This window comes from Castor canadensis, chromosome 16 (genome assembly GCF_047511655.1).
Source record: "Castor canadensis chromosome 16, mCasCan1.hap1v2, whole genome shotgun sequence".
In the NCBI taxonomy this organism is placed as follows: Eukaryota; Metazoa; Chordata; class Mammalia; order Rodentia; family Castoridae; genus Castor; species Castor canadensis.
In genome coordinates this window covers 26,933,796-26,958,137 of record NC_133401.1, presented here as the reverse complement: position 1 = coordinate 26,958,137, position 24,342 = coordinate 26,933,796, and the positions used below count along the sequence as shown (strand labels likewise).

At 42.2% G+C, this 24,342-nt stretch overlaps 1 pseudogene; it reads right to left on the bottom strand.

Moving 5' to 3' along the window:
- Window positions 1-726: 726 nt before the first annotated feature.
- Window positions 727-4,263, bottom strand: LOC109674495 (leukocyte immunoglobulin-like receptor subfamily A member 6; annotated as a pseudogene).
- Between the last annotated feature and the right edge of the window lie 20,079 nt (window positions 4,264-24,342).

The following is a 24,342-nucleotide window of genomic DNA, read 5'->3' as shown; positions in this document are numbered from 1 at the left end:
TTGCTAATGCAGGAAGAGAAATAAAGGAAACACGAGGTACACAGGTGAGAAGTAGAAATAGAACCATCTTTCTGTTCAGATGACCTGATTGTCTATGTTGAAAATCTGAATTATCTGACAAAAAGAAAAGAGAATTTTTCATCAAGTGATCATGATCGAAGGAAGATGATTCAGGGCTAACACACAAGTTAAGTTCTTTTGTACATGCCAACAATGAACAGAAGAATTCAACTGGTCCTTCAAACACCAAGGCACTTATCCCAAGTTGTTATGTTTCTAGAGAAACCATACAAGCTACATCTCAAGAGGACTGAGCATTTGTGAGTCCAGAGCATGTTAGGACATTTTGCATTTAGAATTCTTTTCATCCTGGAATTTGAGGGTTTTTTCTCTGTAATTTCACCCAAGATCCACATTCTCTGATGAAATATAGTCTCACTAAGGTAATTAGGAATGAAAATAGGAAAATGTTACAAGAAAATGAAGCAAAGTAGCAGGTGCACAAATTCAAGGACCCAAACATGGCCTGTGGGATTCACCCTCCCATTGTGCAGGTGAGAGGAGAGGAGGCACAGTCGGCAAAAGTCCCCATCAAGGTGGAGGACCACTCGACAGTGTAGCTGGGAAAGATCTCTGCTCACCAGCATTCACATGTTTCTCTGCACCCGAATTACACGTGTTCCTTGTACATTTTCAGATACAGTGCTCCATCTTGGTCCCAAATTTTCTTCCAGAACCTCCAGAAATGACCAATCCACCACCCATGCTCCATCAGTAGGCACTGTCATCTCTCCTATTCACCTCTAGGTTGGATGTTGTATCCTTCTCTGGCTGTGCAGAGCCTCAAATAGCAGAATCCCAAGGACCACGAGGACCACACCAGTCATGCCCATGTGGATGAGATCCTCCACTGTGTAATCCTGGGGCTGTGAAGCTGGGAATTGTAGACAAAGAAGACAGAAAGGTCAGGGAAGTTCAAAATCTCCCCAAAGATCCAGGAATGTCCACCACAGTTCAATCTTCACCAGGACAAGATTTGACACTCTGTGTCTAACCCCACAATTGACAATTCTCTTTCATCTGTCTGGGGGAATGAGTTTTTGTGATGGACTTATGTTCTAAACTCCTACTGCAAACCAAAGAGCAGGATGTGTGAAGTGTTTAAGAGACTGAGCATTTCCTCCTCTGCTTCACATTCCTGTGTGCTATCTTCATGACATAACTTTATGTGAATCCTGAATGACTCTTTCCCTGCTGTATAAGAGTTCCCTGTAATTTCCTCATTCAATTCTTCAGCCTCACTGGTATGTCTGAGTCACTTTAGGACAAAGTTAATCTGATTCCCAGAAGTCCAGGAACATTGAGAAAAATGGCCTCTCAACTTAGCAGTAATGGAGCCCCTGTGCACACTCTGTTCATTCTGGGACACAGAACCACAGAAGCTAATTCTACTGGACATGAGTTCCACTGAATCACCAGTTGAGGACCCACCAGGAATGAGGGTTGGTCCTAAACATCAACAGCACAAAGTGGTGATAGTCTGAGGCTGCCTTCCCTGCACCCACCCAGCCTGTTCTCTGAGCTTAATCATCTGCTTCATTCTCATTAACTAATCTTCACATAATTACAAACACCTGCAGAGCACCACACACAGACATACAGTTACATGCACAAATGCTATATACTCCAAATATGTACATTATATATTGAACTGTCAGTAGTTTACAAACACATTATTTCTGTTTCTTACAAACATGAATCTGCAGAAAATACCAAGAATTAATATGCAAAATATGCCAGTTTACAGATATTTATGTGGATGAGTCTTTGTAAATATAAATTAAATAAATCTATAATGCATCTATCCTGTCACTTCCCTAAACCCCCACTTTCCCATCCTGAAAGTTTTGAATTTCAGTGATGGAGGAGGGGGGCATACATTGGAGAACCAATATTGTTCTCCTCTCTAAAAGATGATTTCTCTGGCTGACCATCCCTTGATCCTCGAACTCCCAATCCAGGCCAGAGTTGATCTGGGCTAAGGGCCCTGTGTGGCCCTTTGAGCTCACAGTAGACAAGATCAGGGGCTCCTCACCTGAGAATGTGAGCACCAGGGGGTCAATGGTCTGTGAAAACAGGTAGGGTGATGAGCTATGAGACCCATAGCATCTGTAGGTTCCACTGAGGGCTGAAGTCAGCAGTCATGGAGAATTCTGCCTGGTGCTGCTGAGCTTGGGATTTTGATCTTAGATGCTGGATTGGCTTTCCCCACCTTGGACAGAAGGAAAGTGTCCATCTGACTCTGTGACTGACACAGCAGGGTCACAACCTCTCCTGGGGACAATATGGGACCTGACTGCATGAAGAGGGAAGGCTTTTTGGGGGGCTGTCATAGGGAGAAGAAAGAGTTCTTGTCCTGAGTTGAGACCTCACCTAAAAAAAGCCTTCATCTGAGGACTACAATCTCGGTTTTCTAGAATTCTGTCTCTTACAACCCTCCTCTGTCTGTCTGTCTCTCTTCTTCCCTGACACCCCAACCTTTCTAAACCCTGGGGCTCTCCTTCAAGACCTGCACATAGTCTGGTCCCTGAGTGAACATGTGATCAGGTTGTTCAGGTGGTCACTGGGGGCTGACCACTAATAGCAGAGGTTCTGTGCACCATAGCATCTGTATTGACCCCAGTGGGAGTGGTTCACAGGGCCCAGGTAGGAGTTGGTGTGAGAGAACACAACCTGGGACCACCTGCCAGGGAGCAGGATGACATCATGTCCCCCTTTCTTGTACAGAGCAAATCTTTCATAGTCATAGTCAGAGCAACACTGGAGGGTCAGGTCCTCTCCAGAGGGCCAGTACAGGGCTCTGGTAGTCCTGGATTACGGATTTCTGGACACCCTTGGAGAATAGAAAGCCAGGGACTGAGTGGCCATACCCTACCAACCATTTGCTCCTCCAATTCTGTCCTGCAGGTCTCACTGTCTCTCATACTTTGTGTCTCTGTGTCAGGGTTCCTAGAGTTCCCTGGCAGCCGGCTCACAGCAATATGTTTTTAGGCTTCATGAAGTAATTGGGACAAGATGGGGCTTCTTCACATGAGACCTGGAGCTCAGGGATCACTGAGCTCTGACCATCCAGCAGGGCTGTAATGCAAACACAGATATCATCATACACGGTTCTCAGTCATGAATGTTATGGAGAACTTGGTCTTGTTTCAAGTCTCCAGTGAGGCCTGTGTGCCCTAGTTCACAGAGCTTCCCTCTTTAAGCTGATGGCATTCCTGGGCTTCCAGGGTCCCCTGACACCAATGGTCACAGGGCTCCTCCAGGTGAGCACAGAGACTGACCAAGCCCAGAGAGTGGGTTTGGAAGAGGGTCCCTGCAAGGAATCAGATGACCATGAGGTGGGTCACTTCTGAAGAGTGCAGTTGTGACATTTCACAGCTAGGGAGCCCTCACCCCTCTGCACATCTCACCCAGGCAGAACAGGTCCATTAGTGTGTGGTTCACGGCATCTCATCCCACCAACCAGGACCAGATGAATCTGGAGATAAGTCACTTCACTTCTGTACCCTCTGACTTTGGCTTTCAATATTTCCTTTGTTTTATACATCACTGGTCCCCTGTCTCCCACTCTGTATGTCAATGAGGTCAGAAGCCCTCACCTCCAACCCCACCACAAACCATAATCTCCTGGGGATCTGTGTCAAGTTCCAAGACCTTCCTTGAAAGGCTGGATCTTCCACACATGACACCTGGAGCTCCAAGAGGTCACTGTGTACTGACCACACCAGAACATTGCTCCTGTAATAACCAGAGTACTGGAACCTCCAACTGTACCTGGGAGTCATGGGGGCCACAGAGGATAAGACCTGGAACTGCCATTTGGGGTGTCGTTGTGAGTCCAGGATAGCTCATGTTCTCTTTCCTTAGTCAGAATTAACCTGTCAAATGATTCTTGTGAGCCACACAGGGGTGTCATATTTTTTCCTAAGGTCACCACAGGGCTGAGCAGGGCTGAGAGGTTGGGTTTGAGGAAGACTCCTAGGAGAGAAGGAGACAGTGTTTTAAATGGTGTTACACCTCCCATACTATCCCCAGGGCTGGGCTGTAAGAGGGCCACCCTTCAGAGTACACCCCCTTCTTGAGAGAAGACCCTGAGGCTAGTACCCTCCATGTTGTCTCACCTGTCACCTCCAGCCCCAGGGGGTCGCTGTGGTCTGACCAGCCAGTGGGGCTATGATAGTTATAGTGATCACCTCCCTGCATGGTGCTCTGTCAAGGATGGAAGGGAGAACCTGGTTTTGTTGCTGGCCTGCAGTAGGTAATATGTGTACCAGGGTGCTGAGCTCACCCTTTACACAGATGGTGCTCCTGGGCCTCCAAGTTCTCCTTGTACCATATAGTCTCAGGCACACCCCAGGTGATCACAGAACCAGGCTCAGTCCAGAGAGTGGGCTTGGGAATGGTCCCTGGAAGGAAATCAGAGACTGGATCCCAGGACATCCAGCCTCCTATCTTAGCTCTCAGCACAAGACCTAGCAGGCCCCCAAAGCATCAGTCCTACCTGCTGTTTCAACCCCCACTACCCATGGGTGTCTCCTTATCCTCAGTGATGGCCAGGGACCTGAGACAGCTGGGGACTAACTCACCTCCCTGCACTTGGGTCTTGGAGTCCAGGCAAAGAGAGTTTCTTATGAGAGGTTTGCCCCTGGAACCTAAGCAGTTCTTCTCTCCTGTGCCTCCTTAGCCATGGGGTCTTGATGGAACAAGACCTGGTACCCCTCCCAGACTAGGGAGCCCTCACCCCTCTGCATATCTCACACAGGCAGAACAGGGCCATTAGTGTGGGGATCATGGCATCTCTTCCCACCAGCCAGGGATATGTAGATGGATAAGAACAAGGTTCCCAATGTAATAGACAGAGAGACAAATGAAGTGTGGCCCCTCAGAGGGCAGGTCCTGCCTGTCATGTCATTGTGACAGCAGCAAACCCAAAGAAAATGAAAGTGCACTACCCAGGATTCTGGCTCTTTCTTTGCCCCAAAACCATCACTGAATGACATGCATAGAAATTGCTAACCTTCAGAAGTTACAGTAGTAAAGAAACACACACACACATCCTGTATTTTATCTTCCTCTTTCTAGCGTAGCAAACAGTGGCTTAGAACAACTCAGATCATTACAGCTATGCAGGTCTGAAGTGCAAGATGACCTCTGGGCTCCAGTCAAGTTCCCCTCAGGGCTGTGTCCTGTGCAGGCCAAGGGCACACTCTTCTCTCTTACCTCTTCAAGCTTCTGCAGGTTGTGCTCATCCCTCCCATCACACAAGAGTGACTCTGAATCCCTCTTTCACTTACAAAGCCTTTGTTTTCTTGAGATCCTATGGATAATCTACACTCCAAGTTCCTTAACTTAATATCATTTGCAAAGACCCTTTTTGCCAGATAAGGTAACAGAGGCACAGGTTCTGTGGATGAGCATGTGGATATGATTGTGCTTCAGGCCAAGGAGGTTTCTCTGTCCCATAGCACTGGGCTTCCCTCTTTATCCAGAAAGTATTCTGGGCATCCAGGTTTCCTTGACACCATGTGGTCACAGATTTTGCCCAGGTCATCACAGAGTCTGGCTCAAACTAGAGGTTGGGTGATTACTTTACATACCAGATGTCTTTGGGAACTTTTTAGCCAAATCACATAAAAGACACATCTCTGATAATGGACAGTGAGTGAATCCAGTTTAAGGATGGATTGTCATCTGTGGTTTCATGGAGACTCACTTACACATGGCTAGGGGTTTACACTCAGGTGGAGCTCAATAGAAATTCAGAAATCACTGTCCCAAGGAAGATTGGCTCTCTGGGTTGGTGGCATAGCTCAATTGTTAGAGTGTCTGCCAACAAATTGAGACCCTGAATTCAACCCCCAGCACTGCTAACGCAAGAAAAAGTAAAAAGAAGATTGGCTCTCTGACAAATGACACAGTGTGCCTCTGAAATCTACAGGTGTGTTCTATGATTCCTCACATCCTTCTGCCACAAGCACTCCAAACCGTGGCCTCTTCTGGGTTCTGAGGCTCAGGCTTTCTGCAGCCTAGACTTGTTGCAAGACTTCTCTGGCTCCTGCTCCACTTGAGCCAGCTGCATTTCAAGGTACTTAAGGAATGGACTGAGAGGACACAAGGAGACACATGCTGTCCTTGAACTCCAGAAGATGCCTACTAGGTTTGGGGCTTTTACTTATTATGCAAGTGTCCAGCTGAACATGTCGTCACTTTGTATGGAGAATCTCAACATGCCTCAGTGTTCTGGATTCCTAAGTCTTGATTGAAGGCAGTAAGAATGTGAATTCTGATAGATTTCTATCCCCCACTCAGGAACTCATTCTTTCCACCAGGTCCGCTAATATCTGGAGCTTCCTGTGAGCTCCATGTGATGGATCGTCACTGACAGACATGAGGCATCCTTCACACTGGAAGAACTTGTGGCCTGCAGACTGAAGGCAGAGGTTGGGTTGACACAGACCTGTATAGCACAGTGGAGAAGAACTACTTATCCTCAGCCCTTACCACAGACTTGTGGAAAACAGACTTCTGCCCAACACAGCTGCACCCACCGCCAGGAGTGCGTACATTTTCCTCAGTGATGGAGCGTCATAAAGAGCAGAAGCTGGAGTTAGAATCAGCACTTGATTCGCACACCCACTGCAGGCTGCACCATCCTCTGTCTTCTGCCACACAGGAGAGTGATGGGAACATGGCATCCTTGATAGGATGCTAACCTTCCTGTTCTCTCCAGGTATGCAAGGTTATTGTTTTCTCACTGTGCTGATTGAACAGGTTCTCTAGTCGCTCAACTTGGCATTTCCTTCCACGGTATCTCTGACCCAGGTGAGAAACAGATGCTAATGGTGTCTATTCACTTTGATCATCCTAGAACTGGGGGAATATTTGCAGAGTGGTTTCAGGAGCCCCAGCCAGACCCCCATTAACCACCAAACCATATGCCTCCATCCTGACTACAGACATCTGGAGCCACAATATTCCTGTGGTGTCCAAGATAGTTTGCAGAGAGGAACATTCAACAATGAACAATTTAGTGTGAAAACTACATGTGGAATGTGTTTCTCTTTTTTTGTAAGCAATAAAGAATATTATGGTATCAGGCAATGTCAAGTCAGTGACTTATTACACATTTTAAATGAGTTTATTTTTCCTACCTAACACATTCCTCGTTTTTGCATGAAAAATATGTAATGGTCTCTGTCAGGGAAGGAAGTGAACCCCAGAGTGTGTTACAGAGCTTCTCAGCAGAGTTGATGCAAACAAAATGCCCCATAGAATTACAAGACACATTCTCCTTGTTGCTGAAGCAAATTACCAACACATCACACATGATTTTCATTCTGTAAGAGAAAATAAATGAACATTCACTTAACAGTCAAGTACATCATCAATGAAAATGATTAATGACTAATCATTCAGCAGTGCTTCAATTAAGAATGTTTATTGTCAGTTTTACAAATTATTATTGTACTGGGGTACATTGTGACATTTACAAAATTTCTTATGACATATCATAGCTTAATTCCTTCCCTCCATCATTCTCCTTTATCCCTCCTCTGCCCATTCCTGGAATAGTCTCAACAGGTCTCTTGTTTCCATTTATATATTTCCCCCATATTCACCTTCCTACACCTTGTCCTTATCTCTATCTCCCTCCCACTGATACCTATCCTCCAGACAGGATCTAATTTGCCATCCTGTTCTCTGCTTTTATAAAATATTTACATTTTGTTTGTTTATAATAACTACACAGGGAGTTTCATTGTGATATTTCCATGTATAAATGTATTATAACTCAAAGTGGTTAATCCTATTTCTCTCCTTTCTACCTTACTCTCCTTTTAATGGTATTTTCAACAGGTATAAAAATTCTGCATTCATTTGTGCATAGGAAGATATTTATTTTTAAATATTAAACTGAAAACATCTATGAAGACTAATAGGAGAGATTTGTTATTGCTAGCCAAGTAATTAATTGATGACAGATCTGCATTGTTGCTGCAGGGACACTTCTTGACTTGATAGTATCTTGCCTGAGTCATAGCCATCATGATTGTCCCCACACAGCCCTGGTCACTTTCCCCAGATGGTTCCCAGCACACTGTATTTGTGCACAGATACATAAAGTGTTGTGTGGAACTTTATGACAGGGCTTGGCACAGTCAGCACCAGGAATGTGCCTAATGCGGGTGATATTGTTTTGAGGTAAACCACATGCATTTCTTCTTGCAGAAGCCACTTTTGTCCTGACCACTATATAAGCCTCCTGTCCTCCAACCCAAATCACTAGACACACTGGTCTGTTTTCTGATCATGACCATACTTCTATAAGCACTAACAAAGAGCACTCAGTAGGTGCAGTTACATAGCTCAGTGGCAGAGCACTTGCTTACCATGTGCAAGGCCCTGAGTCCAATATCAGACTACAGGAGAAAACTCACACTGTACTATCCTGCATCTGATTACTTCTTTGGCCTCACAGCACCTTGGACCAGGTACTCATATACAGTGACTGAGTTTTTCTGAAACTAACACTTGCTTTAAAATAATTTTAATAGACAAATTAATAACATGCCAGTGTTTAGACTAATAAGGACAGTTATGACAGTGAAACTCAAAGCTTCTTCTAAAAGCACAAATATGCCTCATTGTCCTTCTCCTTGAAGTGGGCAGAGCTGGGTGGTGACTTTCAGAACCACATTATTTTCTTTCCTGCTCTGCTGTGTGAGAGGATGGAAGGAGGAGCCTCAAGGTCTCACTGGCTGAGAGGATGCGTGGGTAGGTGTTACCCCAATTTGTGTTTCAATACTGAAAGTTTCACAGTACTCTAAACAGCCATTTCCCAACACATCATCCTTTGCAAGTGGTCCAAAATAAGATGCATGACTTCTCCTTTTTCAGAAATAATTTTCTGCCTGTCATGAATCCTGAGTTCCATGCTTCATTTGTTTTCCAAATATTCCAGTGAGTAGAGAGAGCCCAAAGAATCAAGGTCAGGAGCAGCCTGGTTCTGTCCAAGATCCCTTTTCTCCTCACTCCTCAATGGATGTGTTCTTCTCTATGTCTTCCTGGGAGAGTGAATCCTGTGTGGATTGATTTTGTTCACAGCAAGACTCTGAATGGGACCTTGGGGATACTTTTCTTATGGCCATTGGTCACAGCCAGTGTTAATGAGTGGAAATTATTGAGGCTGATAGAGAAGAAGGGGATTGTGTGGAGGGAGGTGTCCTGAGCTGTTTCTAAGGCAAGAGACTTGTCAACAACATTTCATGATTAGATTTGAGTATGCATTTTTGGCTGGGATACCACTCTGGTGATACTTCCCTTCTCTGGTCCTTACTGGTGGTGTTTTCTAGGAAAGGTTGGTTAACTTGCCATCCATCAGGTTTCTCCACAGGAAAGTTGTTATTTGCCTTTCATCATTAATCATGGATTTCCAGAAAGACACTTGAGGCCATGTAAACAGCATGTTCCTCACTCAACTTTCACTTAATCAAACACTGAACTTCATACTTTATCAAAACTTTCCCTGCTCCCCAACGTATTCAGTTGTGTGTAAAAACATTGTTCATGACACCTCATCACTTTCACACATCTGTGAATATGGTTGATGCTTCTTATGCAATAATTACCAGATTCTCTTGACTTTCTTGTTTCCTGAGATTCTCATATCAGCATCCAGTTTTCTTCCATACATTTTTGTTTTTATTAGTTTTTTCTTTTAATTTCACCATGTTTCCTGGAATTCACTCCATATCATGATCAACTCTTCTTGTCTTTTAAAGTGGGATATTATTCTACTTCAGTAGGAACTTCAATTTGTTTAGCCTATCTAATGTATTTGGGCTTTGGGGGATTCTATCCATAATATTCCTTGAAGACCATTTCTGGGGGAAAATATAAACGCATATGTTTTTGACAGCATTAACAATTTCCTCTAAATATAGATTGTCCAATTCCCACCAATAGCATAGGGGCAGGTCTGTTAGTTCACAGACATATCATGATCAGTGAGTGGGCAGATTCTGAGTTTATCCAAATAGATAGCACCACATTCGTTTAGTGTAAATCTATACTTTTATATAAATAAATCTGAACTTTATTTTAAGCTGTTATTTCATTAGTTGTTCATATCATATGCTATTTTCTTTAATGACTAAAATCTATATGTGTTAATATGCATGCATTGCTGTTAATTTTTTATAATTTACAGATTTTAATAATTACATAACATAATATCATACTTGTAATATATACTTTTATAATTATTCAGAAAAATCTGCAAATGCAAGAATAGATGTTCAATTAAGAGCAATAATAACACCAAAATATTATCTAAATATTTCTGTACATTTATTTTGCTTAATTTTTAATTGACAAAAGTAATTGTATATTTTATGCAGTGCAATGTGATGTTTAAATGAATGTATACATCAGGAAATGATTAAATCATACTAACAAAATAGAAGTTTAAAAGTCCAAAATAATAAAAAATCAGCAAGAAAAAACCTTCTTTCCAGTACAGGGGTTCTGGACAAATCTCTTTTGTTGTTTTTGTAGAAATCTTTAAGAATTAATGGAACCAGATGGCAAGCTGGGGCCAGAAGTCCTTTGGTTCCTACCTCTCTGTTTCCTTCTTCTAATCACATATTATAAACATGTGACTTGATGCATATTCTAATTCCCTCAATTTAATCATTGCACAATGTAGGCATGGATCATAACATCACATTGTACCACATAAATATGTATAATTATTTGTCAATTAAATTCACATTAAAATTATGTAGAAATATTTTTGAAAGAAAAGATAAACAGAAGACACAAAGAAACACATAAGGTCCATGGTGGGTCTATCCTCACACAGATGCTTGTGATGAGTCCTGCGACTGCCCAGCCCCTCTGGGTCCCAGTTCCATTGGAGAAAACAGCCTTTTACAAATGGTGCTGGGAAAACTGTATGTCCACATGTGGAAACTGAAACTATGTTCCTGTCTCTACCCTGTACTAATATCAATTCAAAATGGATAAAAGTTCTCAATGTAACACCCAAAACTTTAAAAGTCCTATACGAAGTAATAGGAAACACACTGGACTACATGTTTATAGGTAATAACTTTATGAATAGAACTCCAATAATTCAGCAAATAAGAGAAAGTATTAATAATTGGGAGTGCATGAAACTAAAAAATATTCTCCATAGAAAAGGAAATAGTTGCTAGACTGAAGAGGCAGCCTACAGAACAGGAGAAAAGCTTTGCTTGTTACACATCTGACAAGGGATTAACAAAGAGAATATATAAGGAACTCAGAAAACTAACCCTGCAATCAACAGCCCAATAAGAAATGGGAAAATAAAATGAATAGAAAAATTTCAAAGAAAGAAGTACAAATGGCCAATAAATAAATGAAGAAATGATCAACATCCTTGGTCATGAAGGCAATGTAAATCAAAACAACCTTGAAATTTCACCCACTTCAGTCAGAATGGCTGTCATCAAGAACACAAACATCAAATGCTGGTGAGAATGAAAGGGAAAAGGAGCCCTGTGGTGGGAATACAAATCAGTACAATAATATGGAAAGCAATCTATATGTTCCTCAAAAAACTAAAAATAGAACCACCATAATATCCAGCTATGCCACTCCTGGGCATATATCTGAAGGAATGTGAGCCAGGATATAACAGAGTCACTGGCACTGTGCAGAACTGTGCACAATAGCCCACTTTTGTAAATAGCCCAGATGCCCCACAACTGATAAATGCTAAGAAAATGTGGTAGATGCACAATGGAGGATGATTCAGTTTTAAGAAGACCAAAGTTGGGCTATAAGAGCAGCTCAAGCGGTAAAAGCACATGCCTACCAAGTGTGAGGCTGTGAGTTCAAAGCCACATGCTGCCAAAAAAAGAAGAGTAACTCCAGTCCAGAGAACACAATACATCTGAGGTCACAACTCACAGGCAACTGAGCCCCAGTCCAAGCACTCTTTTTTCTAAGGGTTGGAAGCAAGGACTATTATCTCCTCCTTCCATCACAGCCTTTCTGTGATTGATGAAATCCTCTCTGGAGTAACTACCTGGCACAAGAGAAAGACCTTCAGATATTTATATATAAACAGGGAGCTGAAGGTCACCCTAGTCTTCCATGTGAAAGAAAGAGACTAAAGCAATAAAGAGCAAAAAATGACCATGGAAGAAGCAGGAGCAAATACAGAAGAAACATTTAAAAATTAACACTGTTGGTTGCTTAGAAGGTAAGAAAAGATATTTCAACCCTGAAGTCAGTAGAAAGCCTATCAAAAAGGAACAATTAGACCAAAGTTATGTGTTTGCAGGAAAATTGATGGAACTGTAGTGATCCTGTGAAGTGAAGTAAGGGAGATTTGTGAAGGAAAGAATCACATGCTTTCTCCCATATGTGAACTTCAGGGAGAAAATGCATGAAGATAAAGGCTGCACTATTATTGCTATGGAAGAGGAAAGGGGAAAGGGATGCCAGAGGTTAATAGAGTGAATATTATTGGGTATATTACATGCACAGATGAAAATGCCTCAAGGAAATTTATGATCTTTTGAAAAATATTAGCATATATTAGTTGCATAGAGGGACACAACATACATGTGTGTACTTACAATGTGTCTTTATTAGATTCACCCCTCCATACTTCTTCTCATCCTCTCTCTTCCCTTCTTAGATCAATGCAACAGGTTTCATTGTTCTATTTTCATACATGAATACAAAATACTTCCACTATATTCACCATCCCTCACCATTTCTTTGTTTCCTCCTCCCTCCCACTGGAACAAATATATTAAATACACTTAAAATTATATAAAAAGAACATGACAATCATTTCAAAAGCTGCTTGGGTTACCTTGACAATATTCACCTGTGACCATCACCATTTTATTGACATATAACAACTGTACATATTCATGAGGTACACTGTGGTGACTTGATACACATACAACACAATGTGTAACAATAAAATCAGAGTCATCAGCACTTTCATCTCCTGAAACATTTACCATTCCTTTTGTTGTGAACCTTCAAAATCCTCTCTTCTATTATTCACACAATACCTAATAAAGTGTTGTAAACAGGAGTCACGCGCTTTGTAGTAGAGCCCTAGAAATTATTCCTTCTATGCAAGTGTCTTTTCAGTTAGCTGTTTTGCTTATTTGTTAATAGATTTTGCACCTTTGCATGTCTCCCTAAACAATATATCTTTTCTAACCAGGCAATAAAACATATCCATTCCTGGGCTCCAAGATGGTGATTGTTGACCGACTCCAGAACACCAAGCTCCCAGAAACCTGAAAGATAATCTTAGATTTGTGGTAGCAAGCATATTTGGTCTGGTTATTTTGGTAAATAAGAGGTTGCCAAAGTATATACAAACCATATCTACAAAGATCAACCTCTAAATAAGCCTTTTAAAGCACAAATCTACCCCAGATGCTTGACCACTGACAGATACACACTGCATAGATGGCAGGTGTTTTGATTCTTTGTTTCTTTGCTTGTTTTTTTCCTAGACCAGAAAAGTTCCGGTTGGTATGGGGTGGGTCCCGGTAAAAAAATCAAGATGGGCCCCATGACATGTACCCTCAGATCTCAAAGGACCCTCCAGACATCCCCAAAATTTGCTGGGGAGAACTTGTATGTTATATCCCCACTGCCTAGGGTAGTCCCATGTCCATGGAGAGGATGAACCTAGGACAGCTGGGGCCACTCTCCTGCCTGCCCTAGGTCCTGGGTCCAGATTCAGCTTTGGGAGAGCATTCCTGTGAGAGGTTGCTTCTGGAACCTAGGAAGATCCTCTTCTCAGAGTATCCTGAGACCCTGGGGTTTCCTGATGGACCAGAGCCTACCTGTGGTTTGGGGTCCCTTGCAAATTGGGGTACACATCCCCTGCTGCACGTCTCACACAGATATAGGCCCATGAGGAGTCATTGGCCCTGGCTGTGCAGATGGATGAGAGCAGGGTGTCCAGCAGGATGGACAGACACACAAGGTGTGGCCCTTCTGAAACCAGGTTTTTCCTGTCATGTGGTTGTCAGATCACCAGCCTCACAGGAAAGGGAATGGACTCTCACATGTAGTTTCCTCTCATTTCCCCAGGACACTGTGGTTTGAGTGGGCACTAAGCACTCTGAACATAGAGATAAAGTCTCTGTTGAGCATATCTTCTGGGTACCTATTCTTTTCTCATCTCACTGAGAGCCAGTACAAGAATCATAGACCTGGTGCTTTCTTGAGCTGGCCTTGGCAGCTGAGAATGACTGAGGGCTGTTTTTGCCCTCTCAGAGATTCCCATGGTGTCTCCTTCAATCCTTCAGCCAGTCCATCTGCACAGCATTGTGGGATCCTTGCATGGTCAGTTGTCTCCCCAGCCCTGGAAATGCTGCAGGGAAGATATAGTTTCCTGCTGAAGAGGGTCACAGAGCTGCAGAGACACAGTGAACACCCAAGAGTGTAGCTCATGGGAGCTTCACCATGGAGCCGAGCAGAGGAGATGCAGATAACAAGGAAGATACCATGCATCTCCTCTCACCCTGGAGTGTGGTTCAGAAAATTCTATAGAAACAACCAGGCTATAAAATTACTTGAACACTACCCCAATTGTAGAGGAATAAGTGAGGGTGTCACTGTTTGCTGATGAGAAGATCATTGATGTAGAAACCCTAGAGATTCTATCTAGCCATTCACAATTGCCTCTAGAAATGCCTGGGCATAAACCTAACCAATGATGTGAAAGACATCCATAGCGAAGACTATACAGCACTGAAGAAAGAAATTGAAGTCTCCAGAAGAGGGAGAACCCTCACCCTGCACTCTTATGACTTGACAGAATTAATGTTGTGACAAGACCATATAACTAAAAGCAATCTGCAGACTCATTCCACTGTCATTTTTCTTAGTAATAGAGAAAAATACCCTGAAGTTCATTATGGAAACACAAGAGACCCTGAATAGCCAAAGTAATCCTGAGCAAAAATGGCAATGCTAGAGGAATCACAATACCTGACTTCAAATAATACTACAGAGCCACAGTAACAACAGCAGAATGGGACAGGCATAAAACAAAACAAGTGGGGAACAAAATAGAAAACCCAGAAATAAACCCATACATCCTGAGACAAAGAAACTGCTTCTTGTGTAGAATAAATAAATACCTGTACTAAAATTATTGTAATCATAGAACTGGTAAATGAACCCAGTGAAGTGTCAGGACACAGAATCAACACAAAAGCCAGTTTGCTTTCTAAACTTCAACAGCAGTGTCTCCAAATGAAATCAAAACGACAATTTTATTTACAATTGCAACAGAAAACATAATACTTAGGAACAATTTAACCAATGAGTAACAGATGTGTACAATGAAAACATGAAATAAATGAAGATGACACAAATGAATGGAGAGAAATTGACAAAATACATTGTTTCTGTGTTCACTTATTTGGTTTTTCAGTGGTCCTGAGGTGAGGACTTAGGGCTTCTTACTTGTACGGAAGGTGCTCTATAACTTGAGCAGCACCAACAGCTCTTTTTGCCCTAGTTGTTTTGGAGATAAGATGTCCAGTATGGACAAAGATACTGCTATTTACAATTCCCACTTTTACAGGGATGACAGGCATGTACCACCTAGCCTAGGTTTTTCCCATTGAGATGGGAATCACAGACATTTTTCCAAATCAAGACTGAAATAGTGATACTCATTATCTCACTTTCCTGTGCAGCTCTAATGACAGGCACACACCACTGAACCCAGCTATTGGTTGAGATTGGGTCTCACTATTTGCCCAGGCTGGCCTTGCAACTTCATACAACACACACTATCACAAGACAGATTCATGAAGTATGGAGATTCCTCAGAAAGCTAAGATAGAACTGGCATATGATCAAGTGATACCACTCCTGGGTATCTACCCAAAGGAAAACAAGAAAGGATATAATGGAGACACCTGTATACCAATGTTCATCACAGCATTATTCACCATAGCCAGTTTAAGAAACAACCCACGTGCCCCACAACTGAAAGATGGACCAAGAAAGTGTGGTGTATATGCACAGTGGAATATTACTGAGCCATAAGGAATAATGACACGTGACTTGAAGGGAAATGGACACAGTTGGAGGACATCATGTTAAGTGATGTTAGCCAGGCTCAGAAACAAAAAGGGTACGTGCTTTCTCTCACAAGTGGAAGACAGATCCAAAGATAAACATATACACAAAAACAAGCACGATCATATTCAAACTCAGATGTAGAAGATGATTGTAACAGTGGAACTACTCTATGGAACTTGGAGAAAGAAGAAAAGGAAAAGAGAATGATAGCGCATCAGTAATATCATAAAACCTAAGATGTGAAGGTAGAGGATATAAGGATGTGTATGGAAAGCTGTTGAAAAATGGAGGGTGGGAGGTAAAGGGGTAAGGGAGAGTAATGGAAGGGGCTGAATGGACCAAAGAAAGGTATACCCACAGTGGGCACATATTGAGACACCCATTTGAACATTAATTTAAATATTAATAATGAAATATGGGTCTATAAAAGAGGTTCAATGTGTGTGTGGAGAGGGCGTACTAATAGGAAGGGGGAGGGTGAATGAAGTAGATTAAGGTGACGGTATCTGCTACATGGACTTCATATACCATCGTGAAACAGAACTAAGAAACCTCTCTTTTAGTTGATTTTATTATTTTATCATTTTACACTTACTCACATGTGTATACATTGTTTGAGCCACCTCACATCACGCCACACCCACTTCCAGGCAGAAACTGTTCTGCCCTCTTGTTCTCTGATTTTTTGAAGAGAAAACATAAGAGACAATAAGAAAGAAAGTGTTTTTGCTAGTTTGAGATAAAGACAGCTATACAGAGAGATTTCTAGTGTTGCTTCTATGCACATATATACTACAACCCACACTGGTTCATCTCTACCAGACCTCTTCACTACTTCTTGGTCCCCTTCCCATAGTGGCCTATGCCAGTTTAAGATTAATTTATTCACTCCTCTACAGTGAGCACATCAACCATATTCAAGTGTTAGGTTTCCTTCCCTTTCACTGCTCCTCCCTTGTGCAGTCTCCCCTTAGTGTGTGACCCATATCCAATAATATTACTGCATTTGTTCTCCACATATGGGGAGAACATGTGAGCCTTGGCCTTCTGAGTCTGACTAACTTTGCTTAAGGTGATGTTCTCCAGTTCGATCCATTCACATTGCCAGTTGTCCTCATCTGAAACAACTGAATAAAGATGAATATTGCCCATCCCTGCTTCAAGGTCCCCCTTATCCCATGTGCCACCTTTTCTAAATAACCAGTAGGGAAGATTGGGAACCCAAAACCAGCTGTTAGAGAGAGGGGCACAGAGATATAAACTGAGCTGACTTCTTGCACAGTGTGTACTGCCTATCAGACTGTGGTCTGTGGCTGCACTTCCTGCAGAAGTAAAACTTTTCTTTCTGCCTTCCTGAGCGATTCTCGTGTGTTTCTTTGATTGCTATTTGGGAATGGCATTTCTAACATGACGACAGCTGTCCTGAGTCATAACCACCATGATTGTTCCTGAGTGGCCCTGGTCTTTCTCCCCCATGGCTCTCAGTACACTGTATTTATGCACAGATTCATCCAGAAGTGTATGGATTTCTATGACAGGACCTGGCACAGTGAGCACCAGGAATGTGCCTGATGTGTTTGATATTGTCTTCACATAAACCAGTAGCATTCTGGGGTGGATGAAGACACTTTTTCCTGACTTCTACATAAGCCCCCTTCCTGTGACCCAAATCACAGGACCTGTAGTTCTCTTTTCTGCTCATGACCATGCTTCTGTAAACACCAATAAAGTGCACTCAGTAGGTTGTGTTTAAGTGGCTCAGTGGCAGAGAACTTCCTTAGAATGTGCAAGACCCTGAGTTCAAACAGATGGCAAAAAAAATCACACCATACCATCCTGCATCTGACTACTTCTTTGGACTTAGAGTATGTTGGAAATGGACTCCTACACAGTGACTAAACTTTTCAGGAAATAGTACTTAACTTAAAATAATTTTAATAGGTAAATTAATAACATGTCATTGATAAAAGTAATTGGGATAGTTATAAGAGTAAAATACAAGGTACTTCTACAAGCATAAAACAATAATAATAATATGCCTCCTTGTCTTCCTTGTGGAGTGGGTAGAGCTGGGTGGTGAGTTTCAGAACTGCACAATTTTCTTTCCTGCAATGCTGTTTGGGAGGATGGGAGAAGAAGCCTCAAGATCTCACTGGCTGAGAGCACGCATGGGTGGGCATTCATCCCACTTTGTGTTTCAACACTGGAAGTTTCAGAGGACATTAAACAACTACTTCCTAACATGTCAGCCTTTGCAGTGGTCTCAAATAAGATGCATGATTTCTTTTCCACAAATCAAGAGTGTGAATGCGACCCTGGGGATCCTTTTCTTACAGCCATTGGTCATAGTCAATGCTAATGAGTGGAAATTATTGAGGCTGATAAAGAAGAAGTGGATTGTGTGGAGGAATGTGTCTTGAGTTGTTTCCAAGGAAGAAAGTTTTCAACAATGTCTCCTGATTAGATTTGAGTATGCATTCTTGGCTGGAATACCACTCTAGTGATACTGCTTTTCTCTAGTCCTCACTGGAGATGTTGTCTTGGAAAGCTTGGTTAACTTTCCATCCACCAGGCTTCTCCACAGGGACGTTTCTACTTCCCTTTCATCATTAATCATTTATTTCCCAGAAGACCCTCTGAGACCTTGTAAACAGTGTGTTTCTAATTCAACTTTGACTTAATCAGCCACTGACCTTTACACTATAGCAAAACCTTTCCCTGCTCCCCAATGTATTCAGTGTGTGTACAAACATTATTCATGACACCTTATAACCTTCACACACCCGTTTAATATGATTGATGCTTCTTATGCAATAATAACCAGATTATCTTGACTTTCTTGTTTCCTGAGATTCTCATATCAGCAACCAGTTTTCTTCCATATATTTTTTTCATTTTATTAGTTTTCCTATTTCACTTCACAGTATATTGTGGAATTCATTCCATATCATGATAAATTCTTTGTGTGTTTTAAAGTGGCTAATCACTCCATTTCTAACAGGAACCTCGATTTATTAGAAATGTAATAAATTTACTCACTTATGGTTTTATCCTGTAGTTCCTGAGTATAAACAATGCTTTCACAAGTGCCCTGGGGACATACATTTTTGTATTTTTGAAGTGTGTCTTCAGGAATATTCCTTGAAGATATTTTCTGGAGGAAAATATAAATGCACATATTTCTGGCAGCATTGACAGTTTCCCCTAAATGCAGGTTGTCCAATTCTCACCAATAATCTAAGGGCAGAGCTGTTCATTCACAGACATTCTGGGAGCAATGAGTTTGCAGATTCTGATTTTATTCTATCAGACAGCACTGCCTTCCAGTGTAGTTTAAATTTGTGCTTGTCTTTTGACGTAAGTAAATCTGAATTCTTTTCCACAAGTTAAAGTGCCTTTTTAATCTTTTATGTCATTAATCCTTGTTCATATCATATGAAATTTGTCTTTCATAAACAAGGAACCTATGTTTGTAAGTATGTATGGATTGATGTCAATTTTATGTATTTTTGCATTTTAATAATTTCAGAACAACATAATGTTACTTGTAATATGTACTTTTATAATTACTCTGAAAATGTAAGAATGATATCTAAATTTTCAATTATGAGAACAAGTAATAATAAAATGGGGTCTAAACATTTCTGCAAGTGTATTTAGTTTAACTTGTAATAGACAAAAGTCATTGTGTATTTTCAGGAGTTTAATGTGTTGTTTTCATGAATGTACACAAAATAAAATAATGAAATCAACCCAATTAATGAAGTAAGTCAGAAAGTACAAAATAATAAGAAAATCAAGAAGAATAATCCATTTCTATGAGACCAGGGATTCTGGAAAAATCTTTCTCTCTCTCTTTTTTTTTTTGGAGAAATCTTAAAAAATTGGTAGTACCAGGTGGTAAAATGTGGCAGGAAGTACTTTGCTTCTTATCTTTCTTTCCCTTCTTCTATTCATGTTTTGTAAATATGTGAGTTGATGCATATATTAATTCCCATGATTTAATCATTGTACAATGTATTCATGTATCATAACATCACACTGTACCCATAAATATGTGCAATATTTGTTAAATACCAAAGAAAAATTTTATAAAAATGTTTCAAAAACAAAAAGATCAGTACTTTCACCTCCTTAAACATTTGCCAATCCTTTGTGTTGCAAACCTTCAAAATCCTCTCTCCTACTCCTTTTTACAACACATAATAAAGTGTTGTGAACAGGAGTTGCCCACTCTGTAGTAGAGCACTAGAGGTTGTTCCTTCTATGCAACTGTATTATCAGTTATTTCACTGACTTATTTATAGATTGTACACTTTTGCATTTCTCCCTAAATAACACACATTACCTATCCTAACCATGCGACAAAACATATCCATTCCCAGGCTCCATGATGGCAATTGCTGACAGAGTCCAGATCACTGAGTTCCACAGACCTGAAAGATAGTCTTAGGTTCATGGCAGCAACTGTAGTTGGTCTGGTTAGTATGCTAAATAAGAGGTCTCCAATGTATACACAGACCACATCTACAATGACTGAACTCTACATAAGCCTTTTAAAGCATAATACTTCATCAGGAAGATGTTCACCATTGGGTACACACAGTTGAGATGGTGGGTGTTTTTGTTTCTTTGTTGTTCCCTAGACTAGAGATGCCTCTGGTTGGTATGGAGAGCATCCCTGTAGGAAATAAAGATGGGCCCCAGGACATGTACCCCTCAGATCTCACCTCTCAGCCTCATGACTCTCCAGGCATCCCCAACATTTGCTGGTGAGAACTGGTGTTTTCTATCCCCACTGCCTAGGAATAGTCTCTTGTCCATGGAGAGGAAAGACCTGGGACAGCTGGGGACACACTGACTGCAATCAGGTACTGTGTCCAGACTGAGCTCAGGGAATGCATTTCTGTGAGAAGTTTGCCACCAAGGCAGTACAGCTCCTTTCCTTAAGGCTCTGAGCTCCTGGGGACTCCTGATGGGACAGGGCATGGATGCAATTTGGGGTCCCTCCCAGAGTAGATTGTCTACTCCCTTGCTGAAAATATCAATGAACCATAGAACCATGAGAGTTTGGGTCATAGCATCTGTCCCCATTAGCCCTGCCTGTGCAGATAGATAAGAACAGGGTGTCCAGCAGGATGGACAGACATACAGGTTATGGCCACTCTGAAGCCAAGCTTTTCCTGTCATGTGAATGTCACATCACCAGCCTCACAAGAAGAGGAACTGCCCTCCACAGGTGGTTGGCTCTCATTTCCCTAGAACACTGTGGTTAAGGTGGGCACCAAGCTCTCTGAAGATAAAAATAGGATCTTCGTTGACCACATCCTCTGAGTGCCTGATCTCTCCCCATATCACTGAGGGTCAAGACATAGAATCAAATAGCCCTGGTGCTTTCTTAAGCTGGCCTTGGCAGCTGGGAATAACTGAAGGATTTTTCTTCCTTCTCAGAGCCTGTTATGGTGTCTCTTGCACTCTTTTTTCCTTCCATCTGTACAGCATTGTGCCTTTCTTCCATGGCCAGTTGTCACCCCAGCCCTGGGGATGCTGCAGGGAAGATGCAGGTTCTTGCTGCAGGGGGACACAGAGCTGCAGAGACACAGTGAACACCTGAGAGCTCAGCTCAAGGGAACTTCATCATGGGGATTTGCAGAGGAGATGCAGATAATAAGGAAGATACCATGAATCTCCTCCCACCTGGAGTTGGTTTTCTTTATGTCAGACATTCTTTCACTGGACTTCCCTCTTGTCTTACAAGGGCATCACCTGTCCCTGCACACCACATTTGACTCACTCCAGTCTCCACAGTGTCCTTGTTTCCTCTCAGAGATCTCACCCTGTGATCCTGCTTTCAACCTCCTAATGCAATGATTGAGCTCTCCAGTTTTGAATGGAAATCGAACCTTTACCTAATTATTCACCAATCATCCACTGTCTGGGTGACCTTGATCAGGAACAATCTTTTTCTGAGCACTCACAAGCTCAGACTCATTCCTACTTGTGTATCAGAGTTCAGCCAGTGTCAGTAGAACCTATCTTCTCTGAAGGAAAAGTTGGTGAATCCCTGCCCAACATTATTTACTCCTGTCACCTAGACAATGCATAGTTTGTAAATCCTAGCCAGACAACCAGGATGAATTCCTTCCACATTGGAGAGGAAGAAGGAAAGTTGTCCCTGTTTGCTGATGACAAGATCTTATATAAAGAAACCTTAAAGTCTCCATTAACAAATTCAAAATTGCCTCTAAAAGTACCTGGGCATAAACCTAAACAATGATGTGAGTCTTCCACCATGAAGACTATACAACACTGAAAAAGAAATCAAAGACACTAGAAGAGGGATGGAACCCCCATGCTTATGAATTGGCAGAATAAATATTGTGAAAATAGCTGTATAACTGGATACAATCTTCAGACCCAATGCAATCCCAAACAAAATTCCCAAAGCATTTTTCATAGTAATAGAGAAAAACATTCTGAAATTCACATGGAAACACAAGAGACCCTGAGTAGCCAAAGTTTTCCTGAGAAAAAAGAGTAATGCTAGGGGTATCAGAATATCTGACTTCAAATTATACTACAGAGCCATAGTAAAACAAATAGCATGTCCTGCAACATGCATACATGGAAGAGATAAGAAATGCAGATAAAACCCAAACATCCAGAGCCAAGGAAACCAATTCTTGTGTACAATACATATATGCTAATGCCTTTTTAAAATCTTAGACTTAATAAGGGAACCCAGTGAAGATGCAAGACACAAAGTCAATACGGAAGTCTGTTTCCTTTCTACACGTCAACAGCAAAATCTCCAAATGAAACCGAGATGACACAGGGGAGGCATGAGAAGAAGGAATCAGCCCTGGACATTGCTGAGAACAGAGGAAAGGTCAGGGAGGGTCCCATGGATGAACTTGGGCAACAGAAATCTTTAGTACCCTTGATGATGTGGGGTTCTCCCCTGAATGTCCATCTCTACCCTGTTCTCAGGCTGTTAGTTTTTCACAGCAGCATCTTTGGGGACAAAACCCAGGCATCACCTCTTTGACAAAGTCCTAGGATTTTTAGACACTGACCTATCCCAGATGAGACAAGTATACACAGAGCATGGTGAACTCCAAGGTGCACAGTGTGAGGTTCAGTCTGACTCAGCCTGAGTTCAGCTCCTCCCTCCCTCCCTCTGTGGTGCTGACGTCTTTGACATGTCTCTCCCAGGGTCCCTCATCTTCTCACAGAAGTTTCTTTCCTAGACTGCAGCAGCTGAGTTGGAGCTGGGGAAACAAGGTGGGATCAGGTGTTAGTGAGGGTCAGCAGAAGTTTGGGAGTCTGTGTCCTCAGGTAGAAATTACTGCTTTTGCAGGCCTCTTTCTCTGGACTGTGGTTCCAGGACCCCTGCAGGACATTGGAAGTTGGCCTCTCTGTGGGCTGCTTGAGAGGGAAGAGTCTCAGGCCAGGAGGGTTAGAGCCCACTCCACAGACCCCTGCAGTAAAGATGGGGGTTTTAAACACACTGCACATGCGTGCACATGTTTCTGTGATTGAAAACCTCAGAGAATGCCTGACATTTGTCCATGTACCAACACCAAGTGTTCTCCATTCTAAGTTTTCTGATTTGACATTCTGCAGAATCGTTTCAGTGCTATCCTGTACTCATCTGGCTGTTTTCTCTGGGGCTTGGCTCCTGTAGCCAACACTAAATCAGACCTTGGGGGAATCCATAGACTCCTGATGACCCTGTCACCCATTCCCTACTCACCTGCAGTCCTGCCTTTGCCATGAAGACAGTGTCTGAGGAGGACAAGCAGGAGCAAGAGGAAGAGCATCAGGTGGAAGGCCACTGAGACCCTGATCAGAACCTTCAGGTAGCTGACCAGTTCTTGGGCATAAGTGACATAGTGAATGAGGAGCAATGCCCTTATTTCAGCACCTACTGTGTGCCAGGCCCATGTTGGGTATTTGGACCAATCACCTACAACCCCCACACTCCTGCAACATGGGATTGCCAATCCCACCCAGCAGTTTACAGAGGAGGAAACTGAGGCTCTGGGAGATGAATCATCTGCCTCAGGTCACCCAGCAGAAAGCAGCAGAGCTGGGATTGGTCTGGGGTGTCTTACTTCCAGCTTCAATGCCACCAATACAGCTGAG